This window comes from Schistocerca piceifrons, chromosome 3 (assembly GCF_021461385.2).
Source record: "Schistocerca piceifrons isolate TAMUIC-IGC-003096 chromosome 3, iqSchPice1.1, whole genome shotgun sequence".
Lineage (NCBI taxonomy): Eukaryota > Metazoa > Arthropoda > Insecta > Orthoptera > Acrididae > Schistocerca > Schistocerca piceifrons.
Genome location: NC_060140.1, coordinates 955,399,782 through 955,410,714, shown reverse-complemented (window position 1 = coordinate 955,410,714; position 10,933 = coordinate 955,399,782).

Below are 10,933 nucleotides of genomic sequence, written 5' to 3'. Positions count from 1 at the left end.
GCGTGTCGCACGTCGCGCGTGTCAGCGAGCGGGCGCGTATATCTGCTGCAGCGGCCGTTTCCGGGAGCGACTCGCGGCGGCTCCGTGCAACGTGAAGAGCCGGTTAGCACGCATCTTTAAGATGGCGGCTGCTTCTTAGGCGGGACGCGGAAATGTCGTTCACTACAGGTAGTCTGTAGGCCTATCTCGATCAGCGATTGCTTACTCTGAAGTCCTGGCGTTAGCCTTCTAAGTTAGCCCTTGCAGAGATGGGCCTTCTACTGAATATACCGGGTGATCAAAGTCAGTATAAATTTGAAAACTTAATAATCCTCGGAATAATGTAGATAGAGAGGTAAAAAAATTGACACACATGCTTGGAATGACATGGGGTTTTATTAGAACCAAAAAAGAAAACAAAGTTCACAAAATGTCCGACAGATCTCTTGGTTTGGTTATGACCGTGTGCTCAGCCGCCACTTTCGTCATGCTTGGCCTCCCAGGTCCCCAGACCTCAGTCCGTGCGATTATTGGCTTTGGGGTCACCTGAAGTCGCAAGTGTATCGTAATCGGCGGACATCTCTAGGGATGCTGAAAGACAACATCCGACGCCAATGCCTCACCATAACTCCGGAAATGCTTTACAGTGCTGTTCGCAACATTATTCCTCGACTACAGCTATTGTTGAGAAATGATGGTGGACATATTGAACATTTCCTGCAAAGAACATCATCTTTGCTTTGTCTTACTTTGTTATGCTAATTATTGCTATTCTGATCAGATGAAGCTCCATCTGTCGGACATTTTTTGAACTTTTTTTTTTGGTTCTAATAAAACCCCATGTCTTTCCAAGCATGTGTGTCAATTTGTACCCCTCTACCTACATTATTCCCTGATTTATTCAGTTTTCAAATTTATACTGACTTTTTGATCACCCGGTACAGTACAGATTCCGTTATTTGTTTGACCTTATCTATAACACAGTAGAGTGAGCACGTGGGTATTCAGCCCGAGGGAGGACTCGAACCTCCGACGGGGGAGCCGAGCGGCAAGTGACAAGACGCCTCAATAGCGATGCTAGCCCGCGGGGCCTGTACAGTTTAATTTCAAAGTACGAGGGTGAGTCAAATGAAAACCTTAAATATATTTTAAAATATTATTTATTGTGCAGAAGTGTTACAAAGCTGTATCACTTTTCAACATAATCTCAAAAATGTTCAAATGTGTGTGAAATCTTATGGACTTAACTGCTAAGGTCATCAGTCCCTAAACTCACACACTACTTAAGCTACATTATCCCAAGGACAAACACACACACCCATGCCCGAGGGAGGACTCGAACCTCCGCCGGGATCAGCCGAACGTAATCTCCCCCAGGCTCAATGCAAGTCCTCCCAGCGCTTACACAGTGCATAAATTCCTTTAGAAAAAATTCTTTGGCAGTCCGCGCAACCAGTCATGCACCGCGTGGCGTACCTCTTCAATCAAACGGAACTTCTCTCCTCCCATTGCGTCTTCAAGTTGTCTAAACATATGGAAATTACTTGGAGCAAGGTCTGGTGGGTATGATGGATGAGGAAGACACTCAAAATGCACGTCTGTGATTGTTGCAACTGTTGTACGGGCAGTGTGAGGCTTTGCATTGTCATGTTGCAAAAGGACTCCTGCTGACAGCAATCCACGGCACTTTGATTGATTGCAGGCCGCAGATGATTTGTTTTGACAATTTGTGTATGATGCACTGGTAACAGTGGTCCCTCTAGGCATGTAATCCTCCAAAATGACGCCTTTTTCGTCCCAAAAGAGAGTCAGCGTTTGCGCCGTGAACGGGCATACAGCCGTTGGACAGAGCAAGCCAAGAAAATGGTTTTCTCGTTTTAAGGAGAAACCTTTTCGCATGGAGTCTCTCCACGTCAAGAAAGACTCGAGGTTTGATGAAAATCGTTTAAACATATAAATTCACAGTGATCCACGGCGGTGTACCGACAGATGGTTCAAATGGCTCTGAGCACTATGGCACTTAACATCTAAGGCCGTCAGTCCCCTAGAACTTAGAACTACTTAAACCTAACTAACCTAAGGACATCACACACAGCCATGCCCGAGCAGGATTCGAACCTGAGACTGTAGCAGCAGCGCAGTTCCGGACTGAAGTGCCTAGAACCGCTCGGCCACAGCGCCCGGCCGATGGGTTATCATCACCTGAGAGAGTTCGAAAGGAGCTTCTTTGTGGCTCTCCATTTCACCGTCCGATCGGATCCTATAATTTCCAGATTTGTGGAGGCATTCGGATGTGGCAGTGGCTCTATGTTGGGCGGTGTGGGAACGTAAGGGCAGGCATACTAGGTCAACCACGAGCGACCATCCTTGTACTGTCCACTGCATGGGGGCTAAATTATATATATAATGAATGCAAATACTTTTTAATTTTAGTTTTAGTAGCTGACTGTCCGGCTACGAAGTCTCGTAACCGGTTGGCCCTGACCAGTATTAGCACGCAATCTGACTGCATAGAATAACAACAAAGAATGAAAGAAAACTTCCGTTAACACAATTAATTAATTAAGTCCCCAGCAACTATAAAACCTACGAAACAACAAAACACAAGTCTAGCTGTTCTGTGTGTGGAAGTGTGATTCAACGTACACATTTGGCACGGTTCTTCCTCAATAAGACCAGATATTTTAAACACCATTTATACTGAAGTAATTAAAAAAAACAGAAATACTATAACTGCACATAGAAACCAGAAATGCAGTCTAATACAAGAACACGAGCCAGATGCTATGTTGACTGAACCTGTGACCAAGAGGCATTATTGTTTAAGACATTAAAATAATGAAAAAAAGGGAATTTTTTACGTTCATATATATTGACGAAAAGCACTCTGATCATTACAATATTTCCATTCGAACAACATCTGCTGTCTAGCCCATCAAACAACTTCATAAAACATGGAACAAGCACTCCTTACTACAACATCTCAACACCGACTCACTACTACCACATCTCCATAAGCACTCTCCACCACCACTTCTCGACAAGCACTGACTACTACGAGTTCTCAACAAGCACTGCCAGTGGAGGCGGCGGAATAATACTCTTTGGCGCAATCTCTGGCGCTGTGGCTCAGTGTAGCCACCTTTCACCACGAAGCACATGGTACCACCTTCACACTCCACCTGCAGAACAAGAACTGCTGACGGACTCGTTGGAACAGTCTTTATCATCCCACACAACTGATCAGAGACTAGCAGCAGTTGGAATGGGAAATTACCGTCCCATATTTAGGCTGTCGTTAATACTACAAAACACAAATGGCTGACGTGACTGGGCTCATGGGATGTGGATAAATGGTGTCTCATTATGTATAGCGATGAATCGCGGTTCTGCACTAACCCGGATTACCATCTTCAGCGAATATGGCGGCGATCTCAGGAGGAGGTCCCGTTCTTCCATGTTTCATCGTGCCATTCTTCAAGAGGACAATGCATTGCACACACAGCATGGGTGTCTATGAGCTGCGTGCGTGATGTCCATATCTGCCCCAATACAACATATGTGACATCAGCTCGGATGGTAAACTCATTCCAGTGTCAGTATCAAGGATCAAGGATCAAGTACAACCATTTTAGGTCATCCATCATGAAAGCGGATGTGGGACTGTGACTGGTCGTAAACTAGTGGAAATAAGGAATACCAACAGCTGTAGTTTCTATAAAATGTATTAACTAATTGAATTGATGAAATGTATGATGAAATAAAAGAAATTATTCAGGTAGTCAAGGGACACGAAAATTTAATAGTCATGGGTGACGAATTCGAGAGTAGGAAAAGGGAGAGAAGGAAATATAGTGGGTGAATATAGATTGGGGGAGAGAAATGAAACAGGAAGCCGTCTGGTAGAATTTTGCACGGAGCATAACTTAATCAAAGCTAACACTTGGTTCAAGAATCATAAAAGAAGGTTGTATACATGGAAGAATCCTGGAGATACTAAACGGTATCAGATAGATTATATAATGGTAAGACAGAGATTTAGGAACCAGGTTTTAAATTGTAAGACATTTCCAGGGACAGATGTGGACTCTGACCACAATCTATTGGTTATGAACTGTGGATTAAAACTGAAGAAACTGGAAAAAGTCGGGAATATAAGGAGATGGGACCTGGATAAACTGACTAAACCAGAGGTTGTACAGAGTTTCAGGGAGAGCATAAGGGAATAATTGACAGGAATGGGGGAAAGAAATACAGAAGAAGAAGAATGGGTAGCTCTGAGGGATGAAGTAGTGAAGGCAGCAGAGGATCAAGCAGGTAGAAAGACGAGGGCTAGTAGAAATCCCTGGGTAACAGAAGAAATATTGAATTTCATTGATGAAAGGAGAAAATATAAAAACCCAGTAAATGAAGCAGGCAAAAGGGAATACAAACGTCTCAAAAATGAGATCGACAGGAAGTGCAAAATGGCTAAGTAGGGATGGCTAGAGGACAAATGTAAGGATGTAGAGGCTTATCTCACTAGGGGTAAGATAGATACTATCTTCTGGTAAACCTTCCGGGAGGTAAGGTAGTGGTCCATGAAATTCTTCAGCTCCTAACGTTTCGTCCAGAGCTGCGCTGGACATCTTCAGAGAGGGGTTTCTCCTCCGGTGAGTCTTGCCGACTGACGGGTCGGACGTCTGAGAGCGACTTATACATCGTAGAAAGTGGGCGTGACCAGAGTTACACGTGATATGCAGAGATAATCTGTGTCAGAGGTAAAACTTAACTATCGATCGTAATCTCGTCGCGGATAAAACTGTCTAGCAATTCTGTAGTGCTACTGTCCAAATATCACTAAGTTTCATGGTGTCTTCTTTCCGATTAAAATTATCCCTATGTTTATATATTTCAATTGCTTCTTTACAAAGCCGTGGGTAATAGTTCGTCGTCCTAGATAAAATTTTTGTTTCGGAAAACTTCACTTGATTTCCTGGCTGAAAAGCGTGTTCTGCTTAAGTAAACATGATATTAGACCTGTTTTTAGACCAACGAAGAAAATTTGTCATGTTCTTCGGTCTGTAAAAGATAAACGCGCTCCTCTATCAGCCAGTGGCGTATATAAAATTCAGTGTGCATGTGATAAAGTTTATGTTGGAACAACATAAAGAAGCGTAAATACACGGTTAAAAGAACACAGAAGTCTTTGCCGATTAGGAAAAACAGATAAATCGGCTGTAGGAGAACACGCTTTTCAGCCAGGAAATCATCAAGTGAAGTTTTCCGAAAGAAAAATTTTATCTACGACGACGAACTATTACCCACGGCTTTGTAGAGAAGCAATTGAAATATATAAACATAGGGATAATTTTAATCGGAAAGAAGACACCATGAAACTTAGTGATATTTGGACAGTAGCCCTACAGAATTGCTAGACAGTTCTATCCGTGACGAGATTACGATCGATAGTTAAGTTTTATCTCTGACAAAGATTATCTCTGCGTATCACGTGTAACTCTGGTCACGCCCACTTTCTACGATATATAAGTCGGTCTCAGACGTCCGACCCGTCAGTCGGCAAGACTCACCGGAGGAGAAACCCCCCTCTGAAGATGTCCAGCGCAGCTCTGGACGAAACGTTAGGAGCTGAAGAGTTTCATGGACCACTACCTTACATCCCGGAAGGTTTACCAGAAGATATGTCATCCGGTCGTGAAAGCTTTCATACTATGATAAGATAGATACTGCGTACAGGAAAATTAAAGAGACTTTGGAGGAAAGAGAGCCACTTGTATGAATATCCAGAGCTCAGATGGAAACCCAGTTCTAAGCAAAGACGGGAAAGCAGAAAGGTGGTAGGAGTATATAGAGGGTCTATACAAGGGCGATGCACTTGAGGACAATAATATGGAAATGGAAGAGGATGTAGAGGAAGATGAAATGGGAGATCGATACTGCGTGAAGAGTTTGACACAGCACTGAAAGACCTGAGTCGAAACAAGGCCCCGGGAGTAGACAACATTCTATTGGAACTACTGACGGTCTTGGGAGAGCCAGTCCCGACAAAACTCTACCATCTGGTGAGCAAGATGTATGAGACAGGCGAATTACCCTCAGACTTCAAGAAGTATATAATAATTCCAATCCCAAAGAAACCAGGTGTTGACAGATGTGAAAATTACCGAACTATCAGTTTAAGAAGCCACAGCTGCAAAATACTAACGCGTATTCTTTACTGACGAATGGAAAAACTGGTAGAAGGCGACCTCGGCGAAGATCAGTTTGGATTCCGCAGAAATGTTGGAACACGTGAAGCAATACTGACTCTACGACTTATCTTAGAAAATAGATACGTTTCTAGCATTTGTAGACTTAGAGAAAGGTTTTGACAATGTTGACTGGAATACTCTCTTTCAAATTCTGAAGGTGGCATAGGTAAAATACAGGGATCTAAAGGCTATTTACAATTTGTGCAGAAACCAGATGCCAGTTATAAGAGTCGAGGGGCATGAAAGGGAAGCAGCGGTTGGGAAGGGAGTGAGACAGGGTTGTAGCCTGTCCCCGATGTTATTCAATCTGTATATTGAGCAAGCAGTAAAGGAAACAAAAGAAAAATTCGGAGTAGATATTAAAATCCATGGAGAAACAATAAAAACTTTGAGGTTCGCCGATGACATTGTAATTCTGTCGGAGACAGCAAAGGACTTGGAAGAGCAGTTGAACGGAATGGACAGTGTCTTGAAAGGAGGATATAAGATGAACATCAACAAAAGCAAAACGAGGATAATGGAATGTAGTCGAATTAAGTTGGGTGATTCTGAGGGAATTAGATTAGGAAATGAGACACTTAAAGTAGTAAAGGAGGTTTGCTATTTGGGGAGTAAAATAACTGATGATGGTCGAAGTAGAGAGGATATAAAATGTAGACTGGCAATGGCAAGGAAAGCGTTTCTGAAGAAGAGAAATTTGTTAACATCGAGTATAGATTTAAGTGTCAGGAAGACGTTTCTGAAAGTGTTTGTATGGAGTGTAGCCATGTATGGAAGTGAAACATGGACGATAAATAGTTTGGACAAGAAGAGAACAGAAGCTTTCGAAATGTGGTGCTACAGAAGAATGCTGATAATTAGATGGGTAGATCACATAACTAATGAGGAGTTTTGAATAGAATTGGGGAGAAGAGGAGTTTGTGGCACAACTTGACAAGAAGTAGGGACCGGTTGGTAGGACATGTTCTGAGGCATGAAGGGATCACAAATTTAGCATTGGAGGGCAGCGTGGAGGGTAAAAATCGAAGAGGGAGACCAAGGGATGAATAGACTATGCAGATTCAGAAGGATGTAGGTTGCAGTAAGTACTGGGAGATGAAGAAGCTTGCACAGGATAGAGTAGCATGGAGAGCTGCATCAAAGCAGTCTCAGGACTGAAGACAACAACAACAACAACATTAACTAACCGACCAGTTTCGGTACAACATTACTGTTATCATCAGGCCCATACGCAAACTGAATGGTACCATCCGACCATCGCTGTATTAGGACAAGCATCACCTGTATTCAGTGGTCTCTTGAATTTCTATTTACAGGATATGTGTGCAGCCTTCTAAGAACTGCCAGAGTGCACACACAGTGTATAGAGATATCCGAAAGGCCAGTGAAAATACTTGGTGTCAGTTCCAACGTGCCAACGATTGTATATCACCATTCAGTTTGCATAGTGGCCTGACGATGACATCACTGCAGTGTCGAAACTGTTCGCGTAGTTAACATATTTTATGAAGAGAATGGCTGTTGGTATTCCTTATTTCTGAAGGTACAAACGCTATCGGCCAGCTTCCTGAGGAGAGGATACAACGCCTTTATGACACCCTTACCAATCGAATCAGTGCATGCATCTATGTCAGACAGTTTGCAACACGATACTGATAAAGAAGTTCATACTACACTCCTGGAAATGGAAAAAAGAACACATTGACACCGGTGTGTCAGACCCACCATACTTGCTCCGGACACTGCGAGAGGGCTGTACAAGCAATGATCACACGCACGGCACAGCGGACACACCAGGAACCGCGGTGTTGGCCGTCGAATGGCGCTAGCTGCGCAGCATTTGTGCACCGCCGCCGTCAGTGTCAGCCAGTTTGCCGTGGCGTACGGAGCTCCATCGCAGTCTTTAACACTGGTAGCATGCCGCGACAGCGTGGACGTGAACGGTATGTGCAGTTGACGGACTTTGAGCGAGGGCGTATAGTGGGCATGCGGGAGGCCGGGTGGACGTACCGCCGAATTGCTCTACACGTGGGGTGTGAGGTCTCCACAGTACATCGATGTTGTCGCCAGTGGTCGGCGGAAGGTGCACGTGCCCGTCGACCTGGGACCGGACCGCAGCGACGCACGGATGCACGCCAAGACCGTAGGATCCTACGCAGTGCCGTAGGGGACCGCACTGCCACTTCCCAGCAAATTAGGGACACTGTTGCTCCTGGGGTATCGGCGAGGACCATTCGCAACCGTCTCCATGAAGCTGGGCTACGGTCCCGCACACCGTTAGGCCGTCTTCCGCTCACGCCCCAACATCGTGCAGCCCGTCTCCAGTGGTGTCGCGACAGGCGTGAATGGAGGGACGAATGGAGACGTGTCGTCTTCAGCGATGAGAGTCGCTTCTGCCTTGGTGCCAATGATGGTCGTATGCGTGTTTGGCGCCGTGCAGGTGAGCGCCACAATCAGGACTGCACACGACCGAGGCACACAGGGCCAACACCCGGCATCATGGTGTGGGGAGCGATCTCCTACACTGGCCGTACACCACTGGTGATCGTCGAGGGGACACTGAATAGTGCACGGTACATCCAAACCGTCATCGAACCCATCTTTCTACCATTCCTAGACCGGCAAGGGAACTTGCTGTTCCAACAGGACAATGCACGTCCGCATGTATCCCGTGCCACCCAACGTGCTCTAGAAGGTGTAAGTCAACTACCCTGGCCAGCAAGATCTCCGGATCTGTCCCCCATTGAGCATGTTTGGGACTGGATGAAGCGTCGTCTCACGCGGTCTGCACGTCCAGCACGAACGCTGGTCCAACTGAGGCGCCAGGTGGAAATGGCATGGCAAGCCGTTCCACAGGACTACATCCAGCATCTCTACGATCGTCTCCATGGGAGAATAGCAGCCTGCATTGCTGCGAAAGGTGGATATACACTGTACTAGTGCCGACATTGTGCATGCTCTGTTGCCTGTGTCTATGTGCCTGTGGTTCTGTCAGTGTGATCATGTGATGTATCTGACCCCAGGAATGTGTCAATGAAGTTTCCCCTTCCTGGGACAATGAATTCACGGTGTTCTTATTTCAATTTCCAGGAGTGTATAAGTTCTTTGTAACTCTTCTCATGACATTTATGTAATCACTAAGATCTCATATCCTCTCAATCCGTGAAGTTTCATTTCGCTTCCTGCTACCCTTCCAGGTGTATCACTTTTCTTCTCAGCCATTGTATTATAGTGCACGAATAGATCAGTAAAGGGGTGGGACTGATTGAGCAAACTGTAAATTTCTACATCTACATCTGCTTCTGTACTCCGCAAACTACTGCTAAGTGCATGTCAGAGATAATTTCTCGTTTCACTAGCTACTAGACCTACTGATCACATAACAGAGCGCGGTTAGTTAGTTAATTAGTTACGTGTTCCATTGACCAATCTCATGGTAGCCGTTATGATGTGGAGCGTGTCAGGTGCATAAGAAACGCACACATGAATCAAGGTGTTTTTTTTCTTTTTCTAAGCTTATAATTTTTATTACCTACCCCATTCCCTTAAATGGCACAAAATGTAAATATTATATCTGTAGGTTTATTTCTTCCTATTCAGTAAGTCATCTGTGGTATATCAGCACTTGTCAAGGAGATATGATTTCAGTATATTTTTGAAACTGTTACTGTAATCTATCAGACGTTTTATTTCATTTGGTAATTTATTGGAAAGCTTTACAGTAGCATATTTTACCTTCTTTCTTCTGGTATTACAATCATGAATGTCAGTGTTTTTAAACTGGTACACGTTGTTGAGAACAAATTTCATTACTGAGTAAATTTACTTTGAGGCTGTTGTAAGAATTCCTAACCTTTTCAACAGATGCCTACAAAATGTGCGACTATGAACCCCACATATTATTCTAACCACTTTCTTTTGAGCAGTGAATACTTTTCGCCTAAATCTTGAGTTACTCCAAAATATTATTCCGTGTGACATCAGAGAGTGAAAGTATGCAAAGTATTTCAGCTTACTAATCTCTGTATTCTCAATATTTGCAATTATTCTGATTGCAAAAGTTGCTGAACCTAATCGCTTTAGGAGATCCAATATATGAATTTTCCAATTAAGACTCTCAACTATATGCAGGCGCAAAAGCTCTATCCTGGCGACTGACTTCTGTTGATGTGTTATATTTATTGAAGGAATTTTACTCCTTGCAGCAGAAAATTGGATGTACTTTTTTTTTTTTTCAAAGTTCAGAGCAAACCCTTTCGCAGAAAACCAATCAATAACTTTTCCAAAGACATGTTATGTATAATTTTCTATTCGACTTTATTTCACTGGATTGATAATGATGTTTGTATCATCAGCAAACAGTGTCAGTTTAGTTTCTTGTTTCAGATAAGAAAGGAGGTCGTTCACATATACCAAGAACAGAAGAGGACCCATGACTGAACCCTGTGGAACACAATGTAATTTCACGCCAGTTAGATGAAGTGGGAAACTTCGTTAAATCATTTAAACTGTATAAAGAATCCTTTAGCTTCCTGTTCTGTAGATATGACAATAACCATTCATATGCTGTTCCATTTACACCATAGATTTATAATTTCTGTAACACAATGCTGGAATGATTTCTTAAATTTCTCTGTGGGTGCTGTATATAATCTAATCTTGTCTTCGCAGTCCTTATGGGAGCGATACACAGGTAGTAGTAT